The sequence below is a fragment of the Manacus candei genome, unplaced genomic scaffold (genome assembly GCF_025592945.1).
Source record: "Manacus candei isolate 608988 ecotype Guabito, Panama unplaced genomic scaffold, ASM2559294v1 h1tg000050l, whole genome shotgun sequence".
NCBI lineage: Eukaryota > Metazoa > Chordata > Aves > Passeriformes > Pipridae > Manacus > Manacus candei.
In genome coordinates this window covers 16,182,661-16,198,885 of record NW_026138098.1, presented here as the reverse complement: position 1 = coordinate 16,198,885, position 16,225 = coordinate 16,182,661, and the positions used below count along the sequence as shown (strand labels likewise).

Below are 16,225 nucleotides of genomic sequence, written 5' to 3'. Positions count from 1 at the left end.
TCTTCATTATCTTAGAAATACTGCATAGACCACCTGACATCACAGCACAGGCGTATGAACTAATGAATGAAGCTCCACATGCTTATACAAAAGCAAAAGGAGTTTGTGTTTCCACTCATTTTCACAGAGGCTAGTGTGAAAGAAGCAAGAAGAATGAAATGTCTCTCTTTCAGAGAGCATAAATATATTTTGATAACACACTGTAAATTAAATATTGTATTTCTTTCAAAAACTTAGAGGACTCCAGTTTGGACACTTGGAGCAATATGAGCCAAGACATCTGTTCTGTTTTTTGCCCGGTGTGTACTTGAGCTGGGGCACATGTGGAATTCTGCTAAAATGAGATTATTAATTAATAGCCCTTCACACTTCCTTGCTTGAATGAGCTAGAAGTTATTTTCTTCTGGTTTTGAGTCCCAGGTGCAACACTTTCTGTCTACCAAATATGATTTTCTAAAAGGGAAATAAAACCAGTGAATCGAAACTACAACAACCTCTTCTCTGTGGTCTGAGTACAGCCATGTAATAGAGAAAAGGAAAGAACATCAACTGACAGAGCAGAGGAAAAGAATCCTGTCCAGACATATGATGGTAGCGAAGAACAGGTCTGTGATTTGGGCAACAGTTTCCACTTCTGGTCCTGCTTCTGGCTTTGTGTAGAAACATAAGCAGGTCATTTGGATATGTGTCCTAAAAAGGTGATCCATTTCTTTGATTTTTGGTACTCTAATTGAGGTGCTGTGTGACTGATATTCTATTGCCATTTATGCTGGTCTAGATTACTTACAAAGATAAGCGTTTCTACTTTTGCTGAAACACAGTGAGATGAAGCTGATTGCTACAGTCCCTCCAGCTGGACCAGTATAGGCTTTGTTCTCAGGGGCTGATCCACCCTTGCTCTTCAAAGAAGGTTAATTGATATCTAGTATTATTTAGCACTAGTCTGTCACACTGTTATCAAAAAGTATCTGTGATGTATCTTGCTTAACGTCTATAAAAATGAGCATATTATTTTCCAATATTAAAGAAACTCAGACTGTTACCTCTGCCCCACCCCCTCAAATGACATTCCATAGATGTCTGAGCATGGTAGGGTACCATGAAAAATGTTTGGGCAAGGTTGACTAATTCTGTAATTTTCTAATTTGGAAATGGTCCTGAACATGCTAATGTTGATGTGTAATGGAAAATCATGGGGCTGAAAAAGAGGTAACTGTAGTACTGATTTATATGTTATATATACAGACATAAGCCAGCTAAGACAGCAACCTCTGTGCCTCTCTCTGCGTTTTCCTGACTGGCATAGGGAGGACAAAATGTGCCAAGGAAGGAAGATGGACAGCTTGAAACTGGTTTTTGTTGCAGCATCAAAGGTATTGGGAAGATAATTCAGGATTTTCTCCAGCATCTTCATACCCTATCAGTTCTTTGGTGACCTCCAGATAGTATCAACTGATATTTAATCTGTTTGATAATGGGATTGTTTTCAGTAAGAAAGGACAAAATTAATTTATTTCATTGGAGTTTATGGATGCAATTTTAATGAAAATGGGAAAAACCCTCCAACTCTGACAATATATCTGTAACCCTGAGGCATTCCTCATAATTGCAATAATGATAATTCAGTCTAACAGTGGTATGTGCATAAAGAAAACCTTTTGTTGTATATTCTTTCTGTTCAGCCCAGTGGCAGGAATCTAGTCCACAGAACCACAGGAACTAAAACATTGCCAAGTTAGTTCCCACTTTAACCACACCTGTAATACTTCAGCGTTCTAACATCTGAAGTGCCACCGTTGCTATTTGAAAAGTAGTAAGACCTCAGGAAGAATCTGGATGTCAGGACTTGATCAGAGAATACAAACTTGTATATTTTGTGTATTTTTGTATATTTTCAACTTTTGAGAGAACTGTATTGCTACTATTTCTAGTATCTTTTTCAAAGACTGAATGCTGTTTTATTTACAATCTCCAGTGTAAATCCAACGATTCTTGGTGTCTGTTTTCTCTCTGTAGGCTCTGCCAAATTACACTTTTATTTTTATAAGAAATATAGGCTTGCAATCAGTTATTTCCTGTCAACTTTATTTAGTAGCTTTATACAATTGCAGTTGAAGAAACTGTGTGGTGAGAAAGGCCACTGAAATAGTTGTGTTCACTTAAAACATTTTTCATTTAAAATTTTAAGGGACGCTGCAAGACAGGTAAGACACCTGCCTATGTACTGCATTTCTGAGATGTCTTAATTGTGACCTATAATCAGATGGTGGGCTGACAGGAGGCAAGTCACTCAGATCTAAAAGCCATACTGCACAGGACTGAATAAAATGTGCTGTACATTGCTTTTCAGCTGAACATATCAACAGCTTGAATGGCTTCTGTGTTGGGCTTGGGGTTTTATCCCACCTAGAACACCGCTAATGTAATTTCACCTTGTGTCTCCCGGTCCAGTTCAGAAAGATCATTTGAAAAGGCCTTCTGTGTGGTTATAGTCATAGGAGAATGTGGTGTACAGAAACAGTTTCTCCCTTTTACATTTCCCTTTGTGCATTACTTTCAATATAAACCGGTGACTAAAATATATCACTGTTTATCTATGGAAAATATCAAGTGCTGTTGGTGCTTAATAGTTAACGGCATATTTTACCAAGATAGACTGTAATAAATTTTTGGCACTTTTCAGAATTATGGGAAAGCTTGGTTAGAATATTGAATTGAATTTCCTTAGTACTAGGAAAAATGCCCAGTTATAGGTTTATAGTATTGGAATGTGTCTGTGGTTGCCTGGCTAAGTACTTGTTTTGACATGGGAACTGAGATGGGGAAGGTGTTATGATTAAACTGTGGCTTCAGGTTCAAATACATGTGGTTTATGGTAGTGCCACAAGGCTTTTAATGCTGTGATCTTTCCATTCTTTCATTGCTAAGCTTTGGCAAAACACTTCAAAAATTATTTCAAAACACTAATTTTGCTTGTCATTAGGTCCAAGATGACACAGGGAATAGTCTAGTTACAAGAGCAGAAGTGAGCTTCTGAGCACATGGAACACAATATGCTCCTTCCCTCCTTCTCAAGTAGCTGTGTCATTGCAAAAGTCTCGATGGCTCATGGCTGAATGGAAGAGACACTGCTGCAATGCAAGTGTCTGTTGCCCCCTTTCTGCTGTAAAAGGAGGCAAGGTGGTGTTGCTTTGTTGAGAAAATATTCCCCGTATCCTCCTGTGAACAGGAGAATATCCAGAATTCATTCTAATCAGTAGGAAATGGCTGCCTCTGTAGATATTTGATGCCTGGGTAGACTTTTGTCATAGCTTTTCTATGCTAAAAATGAGTAAATAATTTATAAAAATGTGATTTGAAGTAAAATTCAGATACTATTTTATTCTCCTTTGGAATGTATATAGCTACTGAGGAAGCTTCCTGTAGACACTAGAGTTATGTAGTGAAAATCTCTTCTGGTCTCTTTTCAGTATCATTTTTTACTGGGAGGTCCCACTGTATGAAGAGGTATCTTCTGAATTTGCAGCCCTGGCCTTTTACAGTTTTGGGAATAAGTGGACATTTTTCAGTGCCATTTAAGCTACATCAAGAACTAAGGAAAGCGAGGAACTAAATCTACATATTAGACATGAAACATTCATCCTGAGTCAGCTCTGGCATTTAAAGGATATAGGGTAGTAGAAAACCATTATGGTATATACCAAGGAGGGGAGAAAAACATCCCTACTTGCTAAGTATTGGGAAAGAAGTCATCTACAACCTTTGCTTTTTCAGCTTGGAGCTTTTATGAAATCCAGGTTTAGTGATTATTGGACACCATAATTACAAAAGATTTTGCCATAGGAACTTACTTCTGACCCAGCTACAAAGGATCTAAGAGGTGATCCAGGCCTTTGCATCTGGTGTATGAGGAACTTGTCCCTGTATTTAAATGCTGATGTCTGTGACAAACTGAAAAGTGAATTTTCCACATTAGATTGTTTACCTTCATAATGAAGAAATAAAAGAAAATTATAAGAGTGGAGGGGAGAGAAAAAAAAAGGTGTTAATGTGTAACATTTCTAGTTCTTGCAGTTTGAATTAATGCAAGCACAGACATCTCAAGTGGAACACCTCAACATTACAAAGGTAACAGCTCTCACAAGTGAGAATTTATTCATACGTCTCAGGGAAAGGCATTGCCTATCCTTGGAAGGCAAGGATGGACAATTTCAGTTTGGAGTTATTAAAAATTATGAACAAATGAAAACCAAATGTTAGAAATGAATCTAGAAATGAATCTTAATTACAAAATACTTACTTGGTTTAAGATTGACAACTGCATATACTATATATGCATATATATATGCATATACTGCATATACTATAAATTCCTGGTAAAATAAATAGCTTTTTTCACAGCAGTGAAAATTAGTAGATGTTTATTTCAAGCAAAGGAGATCAAATGCTGCCAACACCACAATTAAACAGAGCTTGTAATTATGTGTTCCTCAACACAGCTCACTTATTACCCAGGATCTTCCATAACTGCACGTTGCTATATACAAATGGTAAACTCAAGACCTGACACCTCATACCTGATTTGCAAACGAAGGTTTCTCATTTACCCAACAACCTGACACAGCCAGAACAGGCTTTTGAATTTGCACATGTGATAGAGAGCACTGATTTTGTGATGAAAGATTTCAGTCCTGATTTTGGAAAACAGTTCCCAGAGCTCCTGAGCTGAGAGCAAAATTTATTTTGAGTTTGATCTGGGATGAATTTCTAATCACATTAGCTATAAAGGCAGCCTTTTAATTTCACGGTCCCTGGGAAGATGGAACTTTAGTAATGATGAAAGCATTGTGAAGCAGCTTCTGCATAAACATCTGATACTATAAGTCTTGGACTATCTACAGTGAAGTGATGGAGCTGTAATTAAATTTCTTTCTTTGGAAGATGTGCTTCCGAATTATGGATGTTTATAACTGAGTTATAGCTTATGTGCCAGTTTTTCCTGAATACAGTTGTAAATACCAATCTTATTTGCACTGCTTATTAAAATATTAAGTAAAGACAGCAAGGCAGTATGTTTGGCAGTATGTTTGGGCTTAAGTTCCAGTATTCTGATATATCTGTGGTATGAGGTTGATTTTGTTATCTGCACTCTCTTAAGAGAATGCTCCTGAATGTAGTGTGATGTTCTTCTTGGCATAAATTTTAACAATGAATAAATGAGCCCATGACTGTAGTCAGTGGGATGTTTGAAACTTCTCTGATGGGAAGTACGTGGAAAATGAAGTTGTACTGGCATTCTTGAAAGTGAACTTTTTCAGTGTTTTGGGTGTATCAACTGAGTCTGCTGTGTGGAGTGAAAAATACAATGGTGCTTCTGCAGGAGGAGGGGCTTTAAGCACAGCTCAAGATTTCAACATGATTTCAGGACTGCTGAAAACATCGTTAGAGCAGTTCGTTGCACAACCTCAGCAGCCAGCTCCAGAGAGGGTTTGGACTAGAGACTCAGAACGCCGCTGTCCTGTGTTTGAAAGCAGCACCTCTCTTCTGTTATTGTTTTGGCAAGTGGGGAAAGAAATATTTGATTATTGCATTTCAGGAGTAGGATAGAATACTGGTAGAGGCTGCACCTTGATAATTCACTACAAAGATTTAGCAGCTGCTTAGAAGCAATTGAGGTAGACCTGTGGCTTTAAGGGTTGATGGGAACTAGTTTATATCAGGCTGTCATTAGCCTGTCAAAGCCAACACTGACTGAAAAAATGAAATATGGTAAGAGACATCATGAAAAGTGTAGTGCAAAAAAAGTTTACTTCAGAGTAGCAAAACAGAATTACTATGATAAACTCTTCCCAGGTAAGCCATTTTGTCTCTTTTGCCCTCATAATCTCTTCCTGCTTAGGGAACAGGTTTAGTACTGAATAGAGGGAAAAGAGCCTTGCATTAAATTAGTGGAGGTATTTGGTGCAGAGATCAGGGAAGCTTATCCATGGATGGCTACTAACTGCTCCTGGCATATCTGTGATGAGATGTCCTTGCAGAATAACTGTGTTTATTTCCCATTTATAGCATTTATAGCCTTGTAGACTCAAAATCTAACAGAAAATAAGAATGCCAAGTGTTGCACTAGCGAGAACTAGAATGGTAAAGGCAAAGAGCTTTTGCTGGTGGCATGCCAGAGAACCTGGCTTCTGTCTAATGAAGTCCCATGAAGAAACTTTATTAAGGTAGAGACCTGAAGCACTGGCCACAACCAGGAGAAACACAAGATTTTAGTCTTACCTTGTCTTGCAATTACTCTTTTTCTGTTTATCTATCCTTAGTGTTTTGGTCCATTGGGACTTATCTGCTGAATCAACAGGCTTTAACAGGCCAGTTCATCTGGCTTAGGTGGATCAATATAGACCTTCTCCAGTTAAACTGTTTGAGTGCTACAAACTCAGGCAATTTTTGTAATAGCAAGTAGAATGATGTAAGAACAGATTTTAGAGTGGAAGTGGGTACTAGGGATGTGACATCCACATCGTGCATTTAAGGAATTTTAGTACTTTGGACAACAGAATTCATATGGCAGAACACCTCAGTTATTCCGATATACAGTTTGAGAATCCAAAGCTTGAATGCCCTCATCAGTGGGGAACCCTTGGCCTCAGTTTAGTAGATTTCTGTTTGCCTCAATATTGTAGTAGATCAGATTCATGTATATCACAGAAACAGAGGACATATCCTTGGTTAACTTTATATTAATTCTCTCTACATTTTCTCTCAAAATGTCCCATTAGACTTAATTGCTTTGCAAGAATGTTCTCTGATATTTTCTTTACTTATCTAGTTAATTATTAAATTAAACCCAGAATAATATTTACCTATGTGCTCATCAAATTCCTATCAATAGGAATAGGAATTTAATAGGTAAAAATCCCTTCAAGTTCATCCAGTTTCTTACCAATAGAGTGGAATTCAGAAATCAGTTTATAAATATATACAATGTTTTCCCAGCTAGCAGGTGAGAGGGGAAACTACATGGAATAATAACAACCATTACGTGAAGAACAGCAAGATCCTCTGTAATAATCTGAAGTCTTCTTGGTTTCATTGGCTCAAAGAGAAAATTCCCTAATATTATTTCTGTGTAGTACTACAAGAGAAATAATATGCTTGAACATTATGGATATCCTTCTAAATGAACTTAATTTGTCACAAAAAACATTAAGGCATTTCCCAACTGTTACATCTGTATTTGCTTATTCAGTACTGTATTTAAATTCTATTTAAATTACTTTCAACGTAGCACTTTGTTAAACTGATCACTTAAATTGATCCTTAAGCAGCAGATGAACCAGTTCCGAAGATACACTATACAAGCAAAGAGCTTTTGTATTCTAGAATAAGTTGAACTTGTACTTTTCCTAATATAAGGTTGTCCCTATATGTTCTGAGGAAGAATATCACACAGCAGCAGATCATGTCAGCTGATCTGAACCACAGCTCTTGTAAACATTCCAGGATCCTAATCCTGAGGAAGTTCCACCCACATCAGTTAATGCTGTTCACGTGAGCAGGTGGTTTCAGTTCTCATTTTTCCTAATTTACTAACAGAGAAAAGACAGAGAACAACAGTTTAGCAGTCATTCAGTGGAGAAGCAGAAAATAATGAGAAACTTACGGCTGGTGCATTATTTTGAATCGGCTCAGCTCATAGTCTGATATATTCTGAAAAGACAGAAAATAGGTTTTATATTTTAAATAAAGGTTATTTTAATCAAGAGCAACCCATGAAGTGAATGACATGACATTTTTAAGAGTGAGCTAAGCAAAGACTTGAAACAACAGATTTTTAGTTTTGTAGCTACCTACTTGTCACATCTTGGTTAATGCTTAACTTTTTGTTACTGGCCTGTTGTAACATTTCTAAAAAGCTGGTAGCTCACACTACATTGTCAAACTGGAATTTTACTGGGCATGTGGCAGATTAAATTAGGCTGGTTAATGAATCATTCAAAAAGTGATAAGCAAGCCATTTAATATGGTCTCTCCAGCACAGAATTTCTTTGGGTTTCTTTTACTGAAATCAGCAGATTAGTATAACAATGGCTGAGTGGAAGATACTTTAACAGTGGTTGGGATATTATTAACTCCATGTTTTGTCTGATCTTGTGCTAAAGTTCTGCATGACTTCTCAACTCGTGAAAAGCTGGTGATGAAAAAGGAAAAGAATTTGTTGTGTGCCACCTTGACACATACAGTGCCCATTCTAGTGCTGCACAAGCTAGTTCAGGTACTGAAAACAGTTTCACCAAAGGATTTCAAAAGTTGTGTAGCTCTATAGACCTGTATCAAGGAGACCATGCACTGCTTTTGATGTTCAAGCTAGTGTGCAGCTTGCGTTCAACTCAGTTTTTTAAGCTAATCTAAGTAAACCTTTTTTTTATCTATGGATTTTCCTGTAGCGCAAAATTTCCAGTAAAGTCTCTGAGTTGTACCCAGACCGAGTGTGGGATTGCATGGTTTCTGTCCAGAAACCTGCCAATGCTAAAATGCCCTCTTTGTCAGCATTGATTTCAGCAGATAGGTCAGGCTGAAAACACATCTATTTAATAGATGCAATTCTAACCCTCCATCTATTTTTGTGTCAGGAAGAGGAAATTAATTTGCCTATTTCCTGAGACTTCCTTGGCACACCTAACAGTGGATGTGAAATCTCTGAAACAGATACTTTCCAGTGAACTCAGTGATATTGAGTTCACTGTAGTATAATTGATGTTTGCCCAGGTCTATCTGTTTTTCTGAATAATACCCCAGCCATAAGTCCCAAACCAAACTATTTTGTCTCTTCTCTCACCATCTCGCCAGCATGATAGATGTGTTTGTATCAGCCATAGAAATGGAGACACTAATAAAAAGTGTATGAGAGGAGATCAAGTGGAGACCATGTAAGTTCTCAGAGAAAACATTTCCTCAGTCTGTATTTAAATTCCAGTGAATCTCTGCATTTCTTTGACGTATTTGTTGTGAAAATATGCCATTTCAGACAGTTGAGAACCCCCTACATTTAATACTTAGCCTGTAATTATACTGTAACAAAAAAACAGCTGCATATCTACTTGTAGACGGTATGGTAATTAGCAGATGATCTAGCAGATCTAGAAATCACCAAATTCCTGGGGAAATTTAAAACTGTATTGAGCCATCTGATTGCCATACAGGCCCATCTGGGCTTGTTCAAACATCAGCTGAAGTGATGACTCACCAAATTGCCTCTGCATATCAATGACCAGCAGTATTAGGGCCATTTCCTCCCCTGCTCTTGCCCCTTTTAAATAAGAGAAGGAGGAGGCAGCTATGCTTTTTGTTGTAAGGATTTGATTCTTGCTCATTCTCTTTTTGCAAAACAGATTATTTAAACGTTTACTTGTGTGTATTAAGATTGTCAGAGTGTAATTGCTTGGTAATTTCAGACAAATAGCTTGTGTAATTCTCTCTGTCCTTCCAAGATGATGTTTGCTGGAACTGTGCTGCCTAAGCACACTTGCATTTCCATACAGGCAAATGCTGTGTGTATGGTCAGATCAAGCACTTTTTAAGCTACCAATGGAGCTTGGTAGTGAAGGAAGCAATGGATCTAAGCAATTCCTATATTGGTGAATGTTTTATAGAGGGAGTTTTAGCTTTATTCCTTTTTTTTTGAAATGCGCTATTGATTAAAACAAAGAGCTGCTGCTGCTTTTTTGCAACAGAATTCTGGCCTTAGGAAAGAGTATGAAAATATCTTGCAAACTCAACACTTTTGAAATGGTAGCTTCTGTAGGAAGTTGACTAATGCTTCCAGGTTTTAATTATCCATTGCTTCTGTTGTTGCTTATGATATACGTTGTTAGTGATTCATGTTGGCATGAATGGAATAAGTTGCAAATGAATATATGTGATAAAGAAGAAGTTAAAGTAGTTTCTTTCCTGGAGGGATTTGAGTTGCCAAATATACAACGAGGAACTAAAGGTACAGATTGGGGTGTTTATTTGTTTTATGTTTATAGTTTCATATTAGAGTGCAATTTGGAAAGCATATAAAAATTATGGTCCCTTTTAACCTGCTACTAATTTCCTCATTTCTACCGGCTGCTTCATTCATCCGACATCAACTTTCTCAGTAGCTCACTTTTTGAGCTCAGTAGCTGAGTAACCAAAATTCTTAGCTTGCAGATCAAGCCAACCAGTATTGTAGAGGGGGAAAAAGGCAGTAATGGTGCAAATGTCTGAGGTGTGTCTTTTGCTCCTTTACTTGCAGAAGTGCTACTTGGACCTATGGCCTATCCTGCTGTAGCTGCTTGCCAGTATGGGTGCTGACAAAGGGGACACCTTACATCAAAAGCAGAGAGAAGGTAAGTTTCTGTACTCTCTGGAGCTGCAGACCTATAAGTAGGTTTTGTGTATTTTTGTTTGGAGAAGTTTAAACTGGCTCATGCACGTGGACTGTGCAGTATGTTCAGAGTGATCTGGCACGTCCTGAGGTGCTCTGGTTCTGCGCATGTGCTCGCAGGCAATCAGTACATGTGCATGTGGCTTACATGCCTTGGCTGGGTGGGACTTGGGGCATTTTTCACTCTTGGGGACATGTAGAGGGTGGCTGGGAGGTGGCTAAGGGATAGTGAGCATGCAAGTGGAGTCCTAGTTGAGGAAGCTAAGTGCGGGAGGAAGACAAGGGGAGTGGAATAATACGTTGTAAGAGTACAGAGCATATATGGCACCTTTGCCTGCCCCAGGTGTAGCACTTCTCTGTGAAAGGCTCCTAGGTCATAAACGTTGCTGTCAGAAGTCATGGGACCTCATGTGTTTTGGCCTCTGCATTTACTTTGGATTTTTTTACCATGTTTTCACAGTTCCTAGCTGAGGTTGTGCTAAGGAATGTTTTTAATGGAGTTGTTGCCTCAAAAAAGTTTTCAGATGTCTTTGAAAAAGGCTGTCGATACAGTTGATTGCATGATACAGTCTTTTCAACTATATTTTTAAGTTCATAGAAGCAAGTCTTTCCCCTTCCTTACTTTCCAACCCTTCTGCTACATAACCACCTGTGTAAGATGGTAATGGCTGCAGGTGCAAATAACACCTTAAACAACCCAGGAGAGCTACGAAGCATCTGCAGGATTTTAAAAGGTCAGATTTTGATGTGAATGAGAATGAGGGGATTCCTTTGACATTATGGTAAACAAGCATACTGTGTTGCTAGATAAGCTGTCAATCTCTGGACAGTAAAGCTACATGTAAGGTGACAGTCTTGTCATTGCCTTCCAACAATGCAGAGTTGTGTTCTGTAGCTGTCTGTTCTTGTCATGAGTGACTTTGGAAATGTTTGCTGTGAAATGAGTTCGTTGTTTTTTGTGTATGTATAATTACACTTGAATGTAATAATGCATAATGAGTTTGACTTCCTCCTAATTTTCTTCTTCTTTTGAGGGGGGGAGGGGAGGGAGGGAAGTAAAGACATTTACTTGACATAAAGCAATTTCATTTGGTATGCTAAAGTAAATGCATGATACAGAGGTTCTGTATTCAGTACGACCAAGTTTATGTTAAGACTAGTTTATGAAAACTGTTTGGTATTGACAAAAAGACTACAGCTATATTTTTGACTTCTGAGAGACAGAAATTTGGAGTGTAAATAAAAATTATCTAAATTTAGGCAATTGATATAAATAAAAATATGAAAAACCATAGAAGTGTAATAAACCATGTTAATTATATCCTTTATTAACTGGCATAGTAGTCTATCTGTAATTAGTCAGAGAAGATAGGACAGTTCTTAGTAAAAATGTCCTTATGGAATATAAAAATATCTTTGTGGAATAAAAGTAAGATTTCTGTGCTGGCCTCTAGAAATGCAACCTGAGCTACAGACTTCTGCCAACAATATATGGCAAAAACTGTCAGCGTGTCTCAGACTGAGTAAATCATGGAATAAATGCATAGTGGAAAATGTTAGGTCTTTTTTTCTTGAATAAAGCAGAACTGTGCCATGAGGGGTGACGGGGGCTGGAGAGAAGAAGGTAAATAAAATTTGCAATCCTTAAAATTAAAGGTCAATCAAGAAAGATTGACGTAATAGATGTTTCTATTGTGAACGGAGAATTACTATTTTTAAGGTATTGGTCCATTTTAAAGTGTGTAAAACTGACATCTAGTGGTAGAAAGAGCACTTTGTGTGCAAAGTGACTTTACAGTAAGACCAGTTTTCATAGCAGATTAACAGGTTGTAACTATATTACATACTAAAATTGCAATTTCCTGTACTTTAGCTCGGCACAGAGCAATTAAAACTAAATCTTATTAATAACACACTTCTATAATGCAAGGTGCTGGTTTATCTTTATGAGTGCATGGCCTCCTGCTAGAGAAGGGTCATCCTGGTGAACAGTTCCATTAGAAAAGGCTGAAAGGAGCATGAGGATTAAAAAAGGTGAGGGTAGGGGTTAAAGAATTTCACTAGGGTCACTTAAGAAATTGTTTGACAGCTACCAGTTTTAGACCTCTTATGGACATCAGGAGAAATCTGGCTTCAGAGCTGTGATGCGTGTCTCAGGTGTGACATTATTCAGAAATGTGAGCTCCTGGAGGAGGGGAAGCAGGACTTCATGGCCAAAACTGAGATATCACATGAATTTGGGCAAGATGTGTGGAGTCTGAATCAACAGAGCATATAGGCATGTGCTTAAATCATTCTCATGTTCATTGGCCAAACCATGGTTGATATCCTCATTTCTCATTAATATTTTTATTCAAAGAACATTTAAAAAAATATTTTTCTGTTCTCTTCCATGTTTTGTCTAGCTTTTGGTTTTAGTGTCTTTGAAGAAGAAAACCCTTGCTAAAACTCTGTGTGATACCTATCCCACTGAGGCTTTAATTTAGCTTTGCCTCCAGTGCCGTTATATACATAATGGATAAATTACTAAAAACAAGGAAGAGCAAAGATACACAAAAATGAAATATTAGTTATTTTAAAAATTATTTTTTAAAACATGGCTCAGGAGCGCCATACCTATAATCAAAGTGTGCAATTTGAAAAGAACATAGAAAAATATAAAAAGATCATTCAAATCTGTCTTCCAAATAATAAAGTGGATCAGCAAGAGAAGGCTGGGTGAAGACAGAGATAAATCTGAGGGAAGAAGGAAAGCAAAATGCTTCAGTGAAAGTGTAATTAGAAGTGGGGAAAAAAATAGTTTATTTTTTTGGGGTTAGCAGTTTATGGCAAGAATTGTCAAACTGTATTGGTCAATTTTTGGTTGCAAATGTTTATTTTACAATCTTCTTAGTTCATAATAATTGTTGAAAATATCTGAGATAAAAAATATTGGTGTAGAATTCTAATGAATGGAAGCTCTGTGCAGTTTCAAAGCTGTGGTGAATCATATGCTGCCTCTATCATTCCATCTCTCTTACTTTCAAAATGTGGTGAATCATATTTGTTGAACACAAATGTTGATATTCTGCCGTGAAACTAAAGTCACAGTTATAAAAGTGGTATAAGAAACAGCAGCTGTCATTTCTGATAGGCGAGCCTCCTGCTTCAGTGCGAAAGCAGAGCCGAGCAGCAATCCTGTTTGCTGCAGAGCTGCTCTCTAAGGACAAGATTAGTTGTTAACAGTTGTGCCAGCCAGAGCTGGGAGATGCAATCTTATCTGTCCTGAAGCTGGTAATCCAGTGCAGGAGCTTAGCAGTTCTAATATGCTGTTGACCTTTCAGGTCTGAGTGGGAGCACTTGCAGTGACAGGAGGCCAGTTGCTATGTGCAGTCACTCTGTCTTTGTCTGTACTCCCTGGGGCTGCTGCTTACCACTTGGATAGTGATGCTTTTCCAAAGTAGTGGAAGCATAAGGATAAGTCATGCTAGTAGCACCAGAATTGTTGATATACATGACATGCCTAAGATTTCACAGCAGCTATCTCTGCATTTGGCTTATATAAAATCCTGCGCAGTACAAATGAAGTTGTGTTGAGAGAGCGTTGGTAGCAAGGGAATATATTCAGGAAATACTTGTTGTAAATAGGTCTACTGGGGTTGGTTTTCTTGGTCCACTGTGGGTTTGTTATCCATCAGGAAGTGCTGCCGGTATTTTGTCCTCAGGCTGGTTTTTAGTTAAAAAACTCCTCATCTAATGTGTTCAACATGTTATGGGAATTTGAGATCTAGATGTCTCTCATGCTGGAAGAAACAGTAGAGTACTTCACAGTTTTTTAGGACAATAGGGATTACTTTATTACCACTGATGGAGTGTAGTATTGCTGTAGATGTACTGTAGTATTGCTGCTCTGATATTTCAAATGAAAACTAAGGGTTTTTATAGAATTATTTGATTAGGTTTAATATGCACTGAACTGTATGGTTTTGCTGGAACTCCAAGACTGAGGAGTCTATACTGCCTTCACTGCCACCTTATTTTGACTGTTGAGATGTTAGAAACTTGTTTTTTCCTTGAAAGAAAGATGTTTTCCTGCAATAGTAGCTCAGAATCATTGTGGTTTGCATTGTTCTGAGGAAATTGTCGATTGCAGTAGTACCTGAAGTGCACACATTAAGACTAATCCTTTTTGCTTTGAAAGAGTTCCAATGAAAGATCCTTTATTCTTTTGTGGGCTATGAGTGGGTTCACCTGTGATTTGTTTATGACCTAGGGTTTCCAACGGATTGTATACCCCAGGAGCTACTTGCTCATACTTGACTGTCCAAGACTTTTTGAACCTGTATTATTCAATCTCACATACTGAGTGAATGATCTCCTCCTTGAAAACTGGCTGCAGAAATAGCCTTGTTTTAAGATATTACAGCTTGATCTGCAACATAAATCTGTTTATATAGTGCATAAAATTGGAAAGTTCATATTATTTTTCCTAGAGCGTAGGTGTCCTTATTATTCTTAGGTTGACCTGATGGAGAAATGAGAGGTTTCCAAGGTTCTTTCAAAAATGATAGACTTCCTCACTGACAGTGTAATGTTCTGCGGAATGAGCTCTATATTTGCATGTCTTTAGTGAAAGGATATTTACTGGAACACAGAAAATAAATCCACTTCCCATATCTTTATAGTAATGCACCACTATATCCTTAAGCAAATTAAAATGGGGTTTAGTGTTTGAAAAAAGGAAGCAAGCCACATACAGAAATAACAACTGTGATCACTGACCAAATTTAGCCTCAGCAAAAACCAGCAGAGCCTCTGCTGATGTAGGCTGCAAGATTAGGAAATCTGATTTCTTTTTGTGAGAAAAGAAAATTCAGAAGGCCAGCTGAAAGTCCTCTAGCAGAACCATTTATCTCTAAAAATGCTTCATCAATTAAAACAAATTGTTCTACAGGGCTCCTTTCACTTCATTAATGATTAAGAACCTAAAAAATATTTTGGCAAAGTTGAATCAATTTATTTTGATGTTTTTTGCTGTAAGGTAAAAGACGCAAATGAGGCACATAAATGCTACTGCTTCAGTGGTTCTGAAACACTTAATTTTGCTTTTGTGGGAAGCTTGCAGCTCTTCCTTCTGAGTCAGAGCAGAGGAAAATATTGAAGTGTCGGAAGTTCCACGTCAAAGAATTAATGGCCTGGAAAATATTTCTAGTCTGTAGTCAAGACACCAGTCACCTGAGATCTTCAAGAGCAGGACATGTTGGAGAAATGTCCTCAGTATGGAGTCCTGCTAGAAGCAGAACTGGTGCTTTAGGAACTGACTTCTCCCCAGGACTCAGCCCAAGGTGGGAATGCAATATGCTGTCGACTCAGTTTAATAGTGACATCTAACAGAACTGACGCTGTTAGCTTCTATTAATAACCCTGTCCTTTGACAGGGCTGAACCAGGTCTGAGGCCAGCTGCTGCTTCCAGCTACCTGAATCCTGTTCCAGTAACTGCATGCAGGTGATTTGAGTCAAGTGGTACCCTTCTGTGTCTAGCTTATGCTGTGAAAAAGCCTCTCTTCCTTTTCTTTGTGGTTATGGGCAGTTTCTTTCTAGCTCATCTTTCCTACTGGAACAATCTGGTTTTGCTATCTGGTATTTCCTTAAGTGAGCAGATGTCTCTGCCATGGCTAGTCTACCAGGCTCTTGCTGAGGTGAGGATATGGGGGCTCTTTCACGATCCTCCCTACCTCTCACAGAGTCCCTTGCCCCTAGATAACCTGAGCATGTTTTATTTTTATTACCCCATATCATATTTGTGTGTATGTTATGAAACACAGCTATGA

General features: G+C 38.0%; 1 protein-coding gene and 1 long non-coding RNA gene across 2 annotated transcripts in view; one reads left to right on the top strand and one right to left on the bottom strand.

The window, feature by feature from the left end:
* DNTT (DNA nucleotidylexotransferase) overlaps positions 1–16,225 on the top strand; it is a 162,808-nt gene that overhangs the window by 11,735 nt on the left and 134,848 nt on the right. The window contains exon 2 of the mRNA XM_051800670.1: positions 10,283–10,376. The gene's annotated coding sequence lies outside the window, so the exon portion shown is untranslated. The remainder of the gene's footprint in view (positions 1–10,282; positions 10,377–16,225) is intronic.
* LOC127477019 (uncharacterized) overlaps positions 6,200–16,225 on the bottom strand; it is a 35,619-nt gene continuing 25,593 nt past the window's right edge. Inside the window, exon 4 of the long non-coding RNA XR_007906823.1 lies at positions 6,200–7,710. This is a non-coding gene — a long non-coding RNA (uncharacterized LOC127477019). The remainder of the gene's footprint in view (positions 7,711–16,225) is intronic.